Source organism: Gorilla gorilla, chromosome Y (genome assembly GCF_029281585.2).
Source record: "Gorilla gorilla gorilla isolate KB3781 chromosome Y, NHGRI_mGorGor1-v2.1_pri, whole genome shotgun sequence".
Taxonomy (NCBI): domain Eukaryota; kingdom Metazoa; phylum Chordata; class Mammalia; order Primates; family Hominidae; genus Gorilla; species Gorilla gorilla.
In genome coordinates this window covers 5,114,501-5,131,937 of record NC_073248.2, presented here as the reverse complement: position 1 = coordinate 5,131,937, position 17,437 = coordinate 5,114,501, and positions in this window count along the sequence as shown.

Sequence of the window (17,437 nt, the reverse complement as noted above, 5' to 3'; positions counted from 1 at the left end):
ATAGCGGTGCTGATATTTCCATGTTTGTACAGGTAGCGGTGTAGAAATTTCCATGTTTATACAGATTGCGGTGTAGATATTACCATGTTTACACAGATAGCAGTGTAGATATTTCGAAGTTTATACAGATAGAGGTGTAGATATCTCCATCTTAATATAGATGGCGGTATAGATATTTAAATGTTCATACAGATGGCGGTGCAGATATTTCCATGTTCATACAGATGGCGGTGTAGCTATTTACATGTTTATAGAGATAGCGCTGTACTTATTTCCATGTGTAAAGAGATAGCTTTGTAGATATTTCCATGTATATGCAGATATCTGTGTAGATATTTCCATTTTCATGCAGATAGCCATGTAGATATTTCCATGTTCAAACAGACAGCGGTGTATATATTTCCATGTTCATACAGATAGCGGTGTAGATATTTCCATGTTCATCCTGATGGCTATGTAGATATATCCATGTTCATACAGATGGCGGCGAACATATTTCCATGTTCATTCAGATAGCGGTGTAGTTATTTCCATGTGTAAAGAGATAGCTGTTTAGATATTTCCATGTATATGCAGATAGCTGTGTTTATATTTCCATTTTCATGCAGATAGCGGTTTAGATATTTCCATGTTTAAAAAGATAGCGGTGTAGATATTTCCATGTTCATACAGATAGCGGTGCAGATACTTCCATGTTCGTACAGATAGAGGGGCTGATATTTCCATGTTCATACTGATAGCGGTGCTGATATTTCCATGTTTATACAGATAGCGGTGTAGATATTTCCATGTTTATACAGATAGCGGTGTAGATATTTCCATGTTTATGCAGACTGCGGTGTAGGTATCTCCATCTTAATACAGATGGCGGTGTAGATATTTATGTGTTCATACAGATGGCGGTGCAGATATTTCCATGTTCATACAGATAGCGGTGTAGTTATTTCCATGTGTAAAGAGATAGCTGTTTAGATATTTCCATGTATATGCAGATAGCTGTGTAGATATTTCTATTTTCATGCAGATAGCGGTTTAGATATTTCCATGTTCGTACAGATAGCGGTGTAGATATTTCCATGTTCATACAGATAGCCTTGTAGACATTTCCATGTTTATACAGATAGCGGTGAAGATGTATGCATGTTTACACAGATAGCGGTGTAGATATTTCCATGTTCATACAGATAGCGGTGTAGATATTTCAATGTTCATACTGATAGCGGTTTAGATATTTCCTTCTTAATACAGATGGCGGTGTAGATATTTATATGTTCATACAGATGGCGGTGCAGATATTTCCATGTTCATACAGATGGCGGTGTAGATATTTCCATGTTTATAGAGATAGCGGTGTACTTATTTCCATGTGTTAAGAGATAGCTGTGTAGATATTTCCAGGTATTTGCAGATAGCTGTGTAGATATTTCCATTTTCATGCAGACAGCGGTGTAGATATTTCCATGTTCAAACAGATAGCGGTGTAGATATTTCCATGTTCATACAGATAACGGTGTAGATATTTCCATGTTCATACAGATAGCGGTGTAGATATTTCCATGTTCATACAGATGGCGGTGTAGGTATTTCCATGTTCATACAGATGGCGGTGCTGATATTTCCATGTTTATGCAGGTAGTGCTGTAGATATTTCCATGTTTATACAGATAGCGGTGTAGATTTTTCCATGTTTATACAGATAGCGGTGTAGGTAATTCCATGTTTATACAGATAGCAGTGTAGATATCTCCATCTTAATACAGATGGTGGTGTAGATATTTATATGTTCATACAGATGGCGGTGCAGATATTTCCATGTTCATACAGATAGCGGTGTAGTTATTTCCATGTGTAAAGAGATAGCTGTGTAGATATTTAAATGTATATGCAGATAGCAGTGTAGATATTTCCATTTTCATGCAGATAGCGGTGTAGATATTTCCATGTTTACACAGATAGCGGTGTATATATTTCCATGTTCATACAGATAGCGGTGTAGATATTTCCATGTTCATCCAGATGGCTATGTAGATATATCCATGTTCATACAGATGGCGGCGAAGATATTTCCATGTTCATTCAGATAGCGGTGTAGTAATTTCCATGTGTAAAGAGATAGCTGTGTAGATATTTCCATGTATATGCAGATAGCTGTGTATATATTTCCATTTTCATGCAGATAGCGGTTTAGATATTTCCATGTTTAAACAGATAGCGGGGTAGATATTTCCGTGTTCATACAGATAGCGGTGTAGATATTTCCATGTTCATACAGATAGCGGTGCAGGTACTTCCATGTTCGTACAGATAGAAAGGCTGATATTTCCATGTTCATACTGATAGCGGTGCTGATATTTCCATGTTTATACAGATAGCGGTGTAGATATTTCCATGTTTATACAGATAGCGGTGTAGATATTTCCATGTTTATACAGATAGCGGTGTAGGTATCTCCATCTTAATACAGATGGCGGTGTAGATATTTATGTGTTCATACAGATGGCGGTGCAGATATTTCCATGTTCATACAGATAGCGGTGTAGTTATTTCCACGTGTAAAGAGATAGCTGTTTAGATATTTCCATGTATATGCAGATAGCTGTGTAGATATTTCTATTTTCATGCAGATAGCGGTTTAGATATTTCCATGTTCGTACAGATAGCGGTGTAGATATTTCCATGTTCATACAGATAGCCTTGTAGACATTTCCATGTTTATACAGATAGCGGTGAAGATGTATGCATGTTTACACAGATAGCGGTGTAGATATTTCCATGTTCATACAGATAGCGGTGTAGATATTTCAATGTTCATACAGATAGCGGTTTAGATATTTCCTTCTTAATACAGATGGCGGTGTAGATATTTATATGTTCATACAGATGGCGGTGCAGATATTTCCATGTTCATACAGATGGCGGTGTAGATATTTCCATGTTTATAGAGATAGCGGTGTAGTTATTTCCATGTGTTAAGAGATATCTGTGTAGATATTTCCATGTATTTGCAGATAGCTGTGTAGATATTTCCATTTTCATGCAGACAGCGGTGTAGATATTTCCATGTTCAAACAGATAGCGGTGTAGATATTTCCATGTTCATACAGATAACGGTGTAGATATTTCCATGTTCATACAGATAGAGGTGTAGATATTTCCATGTTCATACAGATGGCGGTGTAGGTATTTCCATGTTCATACAGATGGCGGTGCTGATATTTCCATGTTTATACAGGTAGTGGTGTAGATATTTCCATGTTTATACAGATAGCGGTGTAGAATTTTCCATGTTTATACAGATAGCGGTGTAGGTAATTCCATGTTTATACAGATAGCAGTGTAGATATCTCCATCTTAATACAGATGGTGGTGTAGATATTTATATGTTCATACAGATGGCGGTGCAGATATTTCCATGTTCATACAGATGGCGGTGTAGATATTTCCATGTTTATAGAGATAGCGGTGTAGTTATTTCCATGTGTTAAGAGATATCTGTGTAGATATTTCCATGTATTTGCAGATAGCTGTGTAGATATTTCCATTTTCATGCAGACAGCGGTGTAGATATTTCCATGTTCAAACAGATAGCGGTGTAGATATTTCCATGTTCATACAGATAACGGTGTAGATATTTCCATGTTCATACAGATAGAGGTGTAGATATTTCCATGTTCATACAGATGGCGGTGTAGGTATTTCCATGTTCATACAGATGGCGGTGCTGATATTTCCATGTTTATACAGGTAGTGGTGTAGATATTTCCATGTTTATACAGATAGCGGTGTAGAATTTTCCATGTTTATACAGATAGCGGTGTAGGTAATTCCATGTTTATACAGATAGCAGTGTAGATATCTCCATCTTAATACAGATGGTGGTGTAGATATTTATATGTTCATACAGATGGCGGTGCAGATATTTCCATGCTCATACAGATAGCGGTGTAGATATTTCCATGTGTAAAGAGATAGCTGTGTAGATATTTAAATGTATATGCAGATAGCAGTGTAGATATTTCCATTTTCATGCAGATAGCGGTGTAGATATTTACATGTTAAACAGATAGCGGTGTAGATATTTCCATGTTCATACAGATAGCGGTGTAGATATTTCCATGTTCATACAGATAGCGGTGTAGATATTTCCATGTTTATACAGATAGCGGTGAAGATCTATGCATGTTTACAGAGATAGCGGTGTAGATATTTCCATGTTCATCCAGATGGCTGTGTAGATATATCCATGTTCATACAGATAGCGGTGTAGATATTTCCATGTTCATACAGATAGCGGTGTAGCTATTTCCATGTTCATACAGATAGCGGTGTAGCTATTTCCATGTTTATACAGATAGCGGTGAAGGTGTATGCAGGTTTAGACAGATAGCGGTGTAGATATTTCCATGTTCATACAGATAGCGGTGTAGATATTTCCATGTTCATCCAGATGGCTGTGAAGATATATCCATGTTCATACAGATAGCGGTGTAGATATTTCCATGTTCATACAGATAGTGGTGTAGATATTTCCATGTTCATACAGATAGCGGTTTAGCTATTTCCATTTTCATACAGATGGCGGAGCAGATATTTCCATGTTCATACAGATAGCGGTGTAGTTATTTCCATGTTTAAAGAGATAGCTGTGTAGATATTTAAATGTATATGCAGATAGCAGTGTAGATATTTCCATTTTCATGCAGATAGCGGTGTAGATATTTCCATGTTCAAACAGATAGCGGTGTAGATATTTCCATGTTCATACAGATAGCGGTGTAGATATTTCCATGTTCATACAGATAGCGGTGTAGATATTTCCATGTTTATACAGATAGCGGTGAAGATCTATGCATGTTTACAGAGATAGCGGTGTAGAAATTTCCATGTTCATCCAGATGGCTGTGTAGATATATCCATGTTCATACAGATAGCGGTGTAGCTATTTCCATGTTCATACAGATAGCGGTGTAGATATTTCCATGTTCATACAGATAGCGGTGTAGATATTTCCATGTTCATACAGATAGCGGTGCTGATATTTCCTTGTTTATACAGGCAGCGGTGTAGATATTTCCATGTTTATACAGATAGCGGTTTAGATATTTCCTTCTTAATACAGATGGCGGCGTAGATATTTATATGTTCATACAGATGGCGGTGTAGATATTTCCATGTTTATACAGATAGCAGTGTAGATATCTCCATCTTAATACAGATGGCGGTGTAGATATTTATATGTTCATACAGATGGTGGTGCAGATATTTCCATGTACATACAGATGGCGGTGTAGATATTTCCATGTTCATACAGATAGCGGTGTAGTTATTTCCATGTGTAAAGAGATAGCTGTGTAGATATTGCCATGTATATGCAGATAGCTGTGTAGATATTTCCATTTTCATGCAGGTAGCGGTGTATATATTTCCATCTTCAAACAGATAGCGGTGTGGATATTTCCATGTTCATACAGATAGCGGTGTAGATATTTCCATGTTTATTCAGATAGCGGTGAAGATGTATGCATGTTTACACAGATAGCGGTGTGGATATTTCCATGTTCATCCAGAGGGCTGTTTAGATATATCCATGTTCATACAGAGAGCGGTGTAGATATTTCCATGTTCATACAGATAACGGTGTAGATATTTCCATGTTTATACAGGTAGCGGTGTAGATATTTCCATGTTTATACAGAGAGCGGTGTAGATATCACCAATCTTAATACAGATGGCGGTGTAGATATTTATATGTTCATACAGATGGTGGTGGAGATATTTCCATGTTCATACAGATGGCGGTGTAGATATTTCCGTGTTCATACAGATTCCGGTGTAGATATTTCAGTGTTTATAGAGATAGCGGTGTAGTTATTTCCATGTGTAAAGAGATAGCTGAGTAGATATTTCCATCTATATGCAGATAGCTGTGTAGTTATTTCCATTTTCATGCAGACAGCGGTGTAGATATTTCCATGTTGAAACAGATAGCGGTGTAGATATTTCCATGTTGAAACAGATAGCGTTGTAGATATTTCCATGTTTATACAGATTGCGGTGAAGATGTATGCATATTTACACAGATAGCGGTGTAGATATTTCCTTGTTCATACAGATAGCGGTGTAGATATTTCCGTGTTCATCCAGATGGCGGTGTATATATATCCATGTTCATACAGATAGCGGTGCTGATATTTCCATGTTTATACAGGTAGCGGTGCTGTAATTTCCATGTTTATACAGATTGCGGTGTAGATATTTCCATGTTTATACAGATAGCGGTGTAGATATTTCCACGTTTATACAGATAGCGGTGTAGATATCTCCATCTTAATATAGATGGAGGTGTAGATATTTATATGTTCATACAGATGGCGTTGCAGATATTTCCATGTTCATACAGATGGCGGTGTAGATATTTCCATGTTTGTAGAGATAGCGCTGTAGTTATTTCCATGTGTAAAGAGATAGCTTTGTAGACATTTCCATGTATATGCAGATCGCTGTGTAGATATTACAATTTTCATGCAGATAGCGGTGTAGATATTTCCATGGTCAAACAGATAGCGGTGTAGATATTTCCATGTTCATACAAATAGCGGTGTAGATATTTCCATGTTCATACTGATAGCAGTGTAGACATTTCCATGTTCATACATATAGCGGTGTAGCTATTTCCATGTTCATACAGATAGCGGTGTAGGTATTTCCATGTTCATCCAGATGGCTGTGTAGATATATCCATGTTCATAGAGATGGCGGTGAAGATATTTCCATGTTCATACAGATAGCGGTGTAGATATTTCCATGTTCATACATATAGCGGTGTAGGTGTTTCCATGTTCATACAGATAGCGGTGCTGATATTTCCATGTTTATACAGGTAGCGGCGTAGATATTTCCATGTTTATACAGATAGTGGTGTAGATATTTCCATGTTTATACCGATAGCGGTGTAGATATTTATAAGTTTATACAGATAACGGTGTAGATATCTCCTTCTTTATACAGATGGCGGTGTAGATATTTATATGTTCATACAGATGGCGGTGCAGATATTTCAATGTTCATATAGATAGCGGTGTAGTTATTTCCATGTGTAAAGAGATAGCTGTGTAGATATTTCCATGTATATGCAGATAGCTGTGTATATATTTCCATTTTCATGCAGATAGCGGTTTAGATATTTCTATGTTTAAACAGATAGCGGTGTAGATATTTCCGTGTTCATACAGATAGCGGTGTAGATATTTCCATGTTCAAACAGATAGCGGTGTAGATATTTCCGTGTTCATACAGATAGCGGTGTAGATATTTCCATGTTCATACAGATAGCGGTGTAGATACTTCCATGTTCGTACAGATAGAGGGGATGATATTTCCATGTTCATACAGATAGCGGTGCTGATATTTCCATGTTTATACAGATAGCGGTGTAGATATTTCCATGTTTATACAGATTGCGGTGTAGATATTTCCGTGTTTATACAGATAGCAGTGTAGGTATCTCCATCTTAATACAGATGGAGGTGTAGATATTTATGTGTTCATACAGATGGCGGTGCAGATATTTCCATGTTCATACAGATAGCGGTGTAGTTATTTCCATGTGTAAAGAGATATCTCTGTAGGTATTTCCATGTATATGCAGATAGCTGTGTAGATATTTCTATTTTCATGCAGATAGCGGTTTAGATATTTCCATGTTCGTACAGATAGCGGTGTAGATATTTCCATGTTCATACAGATAGCCTTGTAGACATTTCCATATTTATACAGATAGCGGTGAAGATGTATGCATGTTTACGCAGATAGTGGTGTAGATATTTCCATGTTCATACAGATAGCGGTGTAGATATTTCAATGTTCATACAGATAGCGGTTTAGATATTTCCTTCTTAATACAGATGGCGGTGTAGATATTTATATGTTCATACAGATGGCGGTGCAGATATTTCCATGTTCATACAGATGGCGGTGTAGATATTTCCATGTTTATAGAGATAGCGGTGTAGTTATTTCCATGTGTTAAGAGATAGCTGTGCAGATATTTCCATTTTCATGCAGACAGTGGTGTAGATATTTCTATGTTCAAACAGATAGCGGTGTAGATATTTCCATGTTCATACAGATAGCGGTGTAGATATTTCCATGTTTATACAGATAGCGGTGAAGGTGTATGCAGGTTTAGACAGATAGCGGTGTAGATATTTCCATGTTCATACAGATAGCGGTGTAGATATTTCCATGTTCATCCAGATGGCTGTGAAGATATATCCATGTTCATACAGATAGCGGTGTAGATATTTCCATGTTCATACAGATAGTGGTGTAGATATTTCCATGTTCATACAGATAGCGGTTTAGCTATTTCCATTTTCATACAGATGGCGGAGCAGATATTTCCATGTTCATACAGATAGCGGTGTAGTTATTTCCATGTTTAAAGAGATAGCTGTGTAGATATTTAAATGTATATGCAGATAGCAGTGTAGATATTTCCATTTTCATGCAGATAGCGGTGTAGATATTTCCATGTTCAAACAGATAGCGGTGTAGATATTTCCATGTTCATACAGATAGCGGTGTAGATATTTCCATGTTCATACAGATAGCGGTGTAGATATTTCCATGTTTATACAGATAGCGGTGAAGATCTATGCATGTTTACAGAGATAGCGGTGTAGAAATTTCCATGTTCATCCAGATGGCTGTGTAGATATATCCATGTTCATACAGATAGCGGTGTAGCTATTTCCATGTTCATACAGATAGCGGTGTAGATATTTCCATGTTCATACAGATAGCGGTGTAGATATTTCCATGTTCATACAGATAGCGGTGCTGATATTTCCTTGTTTATACAGGCAGCGGTGTAGATATTTCCATGTTTATACAGATAGCGGTTTAGATATTTCCTTCTTAATACAGATGGCGGCGTAGATATTTATATGTTCATACAGATGGCGGTGTAGATATTTCAATGTTTATACAGATAGCAGTGTAGATATCTCCATCTTAATACAGATGGCGGTGTAGATATTTATATGTTCATACAGATGGTGGTGCAGATATTTCCATGTACATACAGATGGCGGTGTAGATATTTCCATGTTCATACAGATAGCGGTGTAGTTATTTCCATGTGTAAAGAGATAGCTGTGTAGATATTGCCATGTATATGCAGATAGCTGTGTAGATATTTCCATTTTCATGCAGGTAGCGGTGTATATATTTCCATCTTCAAACAGATAGCGGTGTGGATATTTCCATGTTCATACAGATAGCGGTGTAGATATTTCCATGTTTATTCAGATAGCGGTGAAGATGTATGCATGTTTACACAGATAGCGGTGTGGATATTTCCATGTTCATCCAGAGGGCTGTTTAGATATATCCATGTTCATACAGAGAGCGGTGTAGATATTTCCATGTTCATACAGATAACGGTGTAGATATTTCCATGTTTATACAGGTAGCGGTGTAGATATTTCCATGTTTATACAGAGAGCGGTGTAGGTATCACCAATCTTAATACAGATGGCGGTGTAGATATTTATATGTTCATACAGATGGTGGTGGAGATATTTCCATGTTCATACAGATGGCGGTGTAGATATTTCCGTGTTCATACAGATTCCGGTGTAGATATTTCAGTGTTTATAGAGATAGCGGTGTAGTTATTTCCATGTGTAAAGAGATAGCTGAGTAGATATTTCCATCTATATGCAGATAGCTGTGTAGTTATTTCCATTTTCATGCAGACAGCGGTGTAGATATTTCCATGTTGAAACAGATAGCGGTGTAGATATTTCCATGTTGAAACAGATAGCGTTGTAGATATTTCCATGTTTATACAGATTGCGGTGAAGATGTATGCATATTTACACAGATAGCGGTGTAGATATTTCCTTGTTCATACAGATAGCGGTGTAGATATTTCCGTGTTCATCCAGATGGCGGTGAATATATATCCATGTTCATACAGATAGCGGTGCTGATATTTCCATGTTTATACAGGTAGCGGTGTAGATATTTCCATGTTTATACAGATTGCGGTGTAGATATTTCCATGTTTATACAGATAGCGGTGTAGATATTTCCACGTTTATACAGATAGCGGTGTAGATATCTCCATCTTAATATAGATGGCGGTGTAGATATTTATATGTTCATACAGATGGCGTTGCAGATATTTCCATGTTCATACAGATGGCGGTGTAGATATTTCCATGTTTGTAGAGATAGCGCTGTAGTTATTTCCATGTGTAAAGAGATAGCTTTGTAGACATTTCCATGTATATGCAGATCGCTGTGTAGATATTACAATTTTCATGCAGATAGCGGTGTAGATATTTCCATGGTCAAACAGATAGCGGTGTAGATATTTCCATGTTCATACAAATAGCGGTGTAGATATTTCCATGTTCATACTGATAGCAGTGTAGACATTTCCATGTTCATACATATAGCGGTGTAGCTATTTCCATGTTCATACAGATAGCGGTGTAGGTATTTCCATGTTCATCCAGATGGCTGTGTAGATATATCCATGTTCATAGAGATGGCGGTGAAGATATTTCCATGTTCATACAGATAGCGGTGTAGATATTTCCATGTTCATACATATAGCGGTGTAGGTGTTTCCATGTTCATACAGATAGCGGTGCTGATATTTCCATGTTTATACAGGTAGCGGCGTAGATATTTCCATGTTTATACAGATAGTGGTGTAGATATTTCCATGTTTATACCGATAGCGGTGTAGATATTTATAAGTTTATACAGATAACGGTGTAGATATCTCCTTCTTTATACAGATGGCGGTGTAGATATTTATATGTTCATACAGATGGCGGTGCAGATATTTCAATGTTCATATAGATAGCGGTGTAGTTATTTCCATGTGTAAAGAGATAGCTGTGTAGATATTTCCATGTATATGCAGATAGCTGTGTATATATTTCCATTTTCATGCAGATAGCGGTTTAGATATTTCCATGTTTAAACAGATAGCGGTGTAGATATTTCCGTGTTCATACAGATAGCGGTGTAGATATTTCCATGTTCAAACAGATAGCGGTGTAGATATTTCCGTGTTCATACAGATAGCGGTGTAGATATTTCCATGTTCATACAGATAGCGGTGTAGATACTTCCATGTTCGTACAGATAGAGGGGATGATATTTCCATGTTCATACAGATAGCGGTGCTGATATTTCCATGTTTATACAGATAGCGGTGTAGATATTTCCATGTTTATACAGATTGCGGTGTAGATATTTCCGTGTTTATACAGATAGCAGTGTAGGTATCTCCATCTTAATACAGATGGAGGTGTAGATATTTATGTGTTCATACAGATGGCGGTGCAGATATTTCCATGTTCATACAGATAGCGGTGTAGTTATTTCCATGTGTAAAGAGATATCTCTGTAGGTATTTCCATGTATATGCAGATAGCTGTGTAGATATTTCTATTTTCATGCAGATAGCGGTTTAGATATTTCCATGTTCGTACAGATAGCGGTGTAGATATTTCCATGTTCATACAGATAGCCTTGTAGACATTTCCATATTTATACAGATAGCGGTGAAGATGTATGCATGTTTACGCAGATAGTGGTGTAGATATTTCCATGTTCATACAGATAGCGGTGTAGATATTTCAATGTTCATACAGATAGCGGTTTAGATATTTCCTTCTTAATACAGATGGCGGTGTAGATATTTATATGTTCATACAGATGGCGGTGCAGATATTTCCATGTTCATACAGATGGCGGTGTAGATATTTCCATGTTTATAGAGATAGCGGTGTAGTTATTTCCATGTGTTAAGAGATAGCTGTGCAGATATTTCCATTTTCATGCAGACAGTGGTGTAGATATTTCTATGTTCAAACAGATAGCGGTGTAGATATTTCCATGTTCATACAGATAGCGGTGTAGATATTTCCATGTTCATACAGATGGCGGTGTAGATATTTCCATGTTCATACAGATGGCGGTGCTGATATTTCCATGTTTATACAGGTAGCTGTGTAGATATTTCCATGTTTATACAGATAGCGGTGTAGATATTTCCATGTTTATACAGATAGCGGTGTAGATAATTCCATGTTTATACAGATAGCAGTGTAGATATCTCCATCTTAATACAGATGGCGGTGTAGATATTTATATGTTCATACAGATGGCGGTGCAGATATTTCCATGTTCATACAGATAGCGGTGTAGTTATTTCCATGTGTAAAGAGATAGCTGTGTAGATATTTAAATGTATATGCAGATAGCAGTGTAGATATTTCCATTTTCATGCAGATAGCGGTGTAGATATTTCCATGTTCAAACAGATAGCGTTGTAGATATTTCCATGTTCATACAGATAGCGGTGTAGATATTTCCATGTTCATACAGATAGTGGTGTAGATATTTCCATGTTTATACAGATAGCGGTGAAGATCTATGCATGTTTACAGAGATAGCTGTGTAGATATTTCCATGTTCATCCAGATGGCTGTGTAGATATATCCATGTTCATACAGATAGCGGTGTAGCTATTTCCATGTTCATACAGATAGCGGTGTAGATATTTCCATGTTCATACAGATAGCGGTGTAGATATTTCCATGTTCATACAGATAGCGGTGCTGATATTTCCTTGTTTATACAGGCAGCGGTGTAGATATTTCCACGTTTATACAGATAGCGGTTTAGATATTTCCTTCTTAATACAGATGGCGGCGTAGATATTTATATGTTCATACAGATGGCGGTGTAGATATTTCCATGTTTATACAGATAGCAGTGTAGATATCTCCATCTTAATACAGATGGCGGTGTAGATATTTATATGTTCATACAGATGGCGGTGCAGATATTTCCATGTACATACAGATGGCGGTGTAGATATTTCCATGTTCATACAGATAGCGGTGTAGTTATTTCCATTTGTAAAGAGATAGCTGTTTAGCTATTGCCATGTATATGCAGATAGCTGTGTAGATATTTCCATTTTCATGCAGGTAGCGGTGTGTATATTTCCATCTTCAAACAGATAGCGGTGTGGATATTTCCATGTTCATACAGATAGCGGTGCTGATATTTCCATGTTTATACAGATAGCGGTGTAGATATTTCCATGTTTATTCAGATAGCGGTGAAGATATATGCATGTTTACACAGATGGCGGTGTGGATATTTCCATGTTCATCCAGAGGGCTGTTTAGATATATCCATGTTCATACAGATAGCGGTGTAGATATTTCCATGTTCATACAGATAGCGGTGTAGATATTTCCATGTTCATACAGATTGCGGTGCTGATATTTCCATGTTTATACAGGTAGCGGTGTAGATATTTCCATGTTTATACAGATAGCGGTGTAGATATTTCCATGTTTATACAGATAGCGGTGTAGATATTTCCATGTTTATACAGATAGCGGTGTAGATATCTCCATCTGAATACAGACGGTGGTGTAGATATTTATATGTTCATACAGATGGCGGTGCAGATATTTCCATGTTCATACACATGGCTGTGTAGATATTTCCATGTTCATACAGATGGCGGTGTAGTTATTTCCATGTGTAAAGAGATAGCTGTGTAGATATTTCCATGTATATGCAGATAGCAGTGTAGATATTTCCATTTTCATGCAGATAGCGGTGTAGATATTTCCATGTTCAAACAGATAGCGGTGTAGATATTTCCATGTTCATACAGATAGCTGTGCAGACATTTCCATGTTCATACAGATAGCGGTGTAGATATTTCATGTTTATACAGATAGCGGTGAAGATGTATGCATGTTTACACAGATAGCGCTGTAGATATTTCCATTTTCATCCAGATGGCTGTGTAGATATATCCATGTTCATACAGATAGCGGTGTAGATATTTCCATGTTCATACAGATAGCGGTGTAGCTATTTCCATGTTCATACAGATAGCGGTGTAGATATTTCCATGTTTATACAGATAGCGGTGAAGATGTATGCATGTTTACACAGATAGCGGTGTAGATATTTCCATGTTCATACAGATAGCGGTGTAGATATTTCCATGTTCATCCAGATGGCTGTGTAGATATATCCATGTTCATACACATAGCGGTGTAGATATTTCCAAGTTCATACAGATAGTGGTGTAGATATTTCCATGTTCATACAGATAGCGGTGTAGCTATTTCCATGTTCATACAGATGGCGGAGCAGATATTTCCATGTTCATACAGATAGCGGTGTAGTTATTTCCATGTGTAAAGAGATAGCTGTGTAGATATTTAAATGTATATGCAGATAGCAGTGTAGATATTTCCATTTTCATGCAGATAGCGGTGTAGATATTTCCATGTTCAAACAGATAGCGGTGTAGATATTTCCATGTTCATACAGATAGCTGTGTAGATATTTCCATGTTCATACAGATAGCGGTGTAGATATTTCCATGTTTATACAGATAGCGGTGAAGATCTATGCATGTTTACAGAGATAGCGGTTTAGATATTTCCATGTTCATCCAGATGGCTGTGTAGATATATCCATGTTCATACAGATAGCGGTGTAGCTATTTCCATGTTCATACAGATAGCGGTGTAGATATTTCCATGTTCATACAGATAGCGGTGTAGATATTTCCATGTTCATACAGATAGTGGTGCTGATATTTCCTTGTTTATACAGGCAGCGGTGTAGATATTTCCATGTTTATACAGATAGCGGTTTAGATAGTTCCTTCTTAATACAGATGGCGGCGTAGAGATTTATATGTTCATACAGATGGCGGTGTAGATGTTTCCATGTTTATACAGTTAGCAGTGTAGATATCTCCATCTAAATACAGATGGCGGTGTAGATATTTATATGTTCATACAGATGGCGGTGCAGATATTTCCATGTACATACAGATGGCGGTGTAGATATTTCCATGTTCATACAGATAGCGGTGTAGTTATTTCCATGTGTTAAGAGATAGTTGTGTAGATATTGCCATGTATATGCAGATAGCTGTGTAGATATTTCCATTTTCATGCAGGTAGCGGTGTATATATTTCCATCTTCAAACAGATAGCGGTGTGGATATTTTCATGTTCATACAGATAGCGGTGTAGATATCTCCATCTAAATACAGATGGCGGTGTAGATATTTATATGTTCATACAGATGGCGGTGCAGATATTTCCATGTACATACAGATGGCGGTGTAGATATTTCCATGTTCATACAGATAACGGTGTAGATATTTCCATGTTTATACATGTAGCGGTGTAGATATTTCCATGTTTATACAGAGAGCTGTGTAGGTATCTCCAATCTTAATACAGATGGCGGTGTAGATATTTATATGTACATACAGATGGTGGTGGAGATATTTCCATGTTCGGACAGATGGCGGTGTAGATATTTCCGAGTTTATAGACATAGCGGTGTAGTTATATCCTTGTGTAAAGAGATAGCTTTGTAGATATTTCCATGTATATGCAGATAGCTGTGTAGATATTTCTATTTTCATGCAGATAGCGGTTTAGATATTTCCATGTTCAAACAGATAGCGGTGTAGATATTTCCATGTTCATACAGATAGCGTTGTAGATATTTCCATGTTTATACAGATAGCGGTGAAGATGTATGCATGTTTGCACAGATTGCAGTGTAGATATTTCCGTGTTCATACAGATCGCGGTGTAGATATTTCCATGTTCATCCAGATGGCTGTGTAGACATATCCATGTTCATACAGATGGCTTTGAAGATATTTCCATGTTCATACAGATAGCGGTGTAGATATTTCCATTTTCATACAGATTGCGGTGTAGGTATTTCCATGTTCATACAGATGGCTGTGTTGATATATGCATGTTCATACAGATGGCGGTGAAGTTATTTCCATGTTCATACAGATAGCGGTGTAGATATTTCCATGTTCATACAGATAGCGGTGTAGATATTTCCATGTTCATACCGTTAGCTGTGCTGATATTTCCATGTTTATACAGGTAGCGGTGTAGATATTTCCATGTTTATACAGATAGCTGTGTAGATATTTCTATGTTTATACAGATAGCGGTGTAGATATTTCCATGTTTATACAAATAGTGGTGAAGATATCTCCTTCTTAATACAGATGGCGGTGTAGATATTTATATGTTCATACAGATGGCGGTGCAGATATTTCCATGTTCATACAGATTCCGGTGTAGATATTTCAGTGTTTATAGAGATAGCGGTGTAGTTATTTCCATGTGTAAAGAGATAGCTGGGTAGATATTTCCATGTATATGCAGATAGCTGTGTAGTTATTTCCATTTTCATGCAGACAGCGGTGTAGATATTTCCATGTTGAAACAGATAGCGTTGTAGATATTTCCATGTTGAAACAGATAGCGGTGCTGATATTTCCATGTTTATACAGGTAGCGGTGTAGATATTTCCATGTTTATACTGATAGCGGTGTAGATATTTCCAAGTTTATACAGATAGCGGTGTAGATATCTCCATCTTAATATAGATGGCGGTGTAGATATTTATATGTTCATACAGATGGCGTTGCAGATATTTCCATGTACATACAGATGGCGGTGTAGATATTTCCATGTTTATAGAGATAGCGCTGTAGTTATTTCCATGTGTAAAGAGATAGCTTTGTAGATATTTCCATGTATTTGCATATCGCTGTGTAGATATTACAATTTTCATACAGATAGCGGTGTAGATATTTCCATGTTCAAACAGATAGCATTGTAGATATTTCCATGTTCATACAAATAGCGGTGTAGTTATTTCCATGTTCATAGTGATAGCAGTGTAGATATTTCCATGTTCATACAGATAGCGGTGTAGCTATTTCCATGTTCATACAGATAGCGGTGTAGGTATTTCCATGTTCATCCAGATGGCTGTGTAGATATATCCATGTTCATACAGATGGCGGTGAAGATATTTCCATGTTCATACAGATAGCGGTGTAGATATTTCCATGTTCATACATATAGCGGTGTAGATATTTCCATGTTTATACAGATAGTGGTGTAGATATTTCCATGTTTATACAGATAGCGATGTAGATATTTATAAGTTTGTACAGATAGCGGTGTAGATATCTCCTTCTTAATGCAGATGGCGGTGTAGATATTTATATGTTCATACAGATGGCGGTGCAGATATTTCCATGTTCATACAGATGGCGGAGTAGATATTTCCATGTTTATAAAGATAGCGGTGTAGTTATTTCCATGTGTAAAGAGATAGCTGTTTAGATATTTCCATGTATATGCAGATAGCTTTGTAGATATTTCCATTTTCATGCAGATAGCGGTGTAGATATTTCCATGTTTATACAGGTAGCGGTGTAGATATTTCTATGTTTATACAGATAGCGGTGTAGATATTTCCATGTTTATACAGATAGCGGTGTAGCTATTTCCATGTTTAT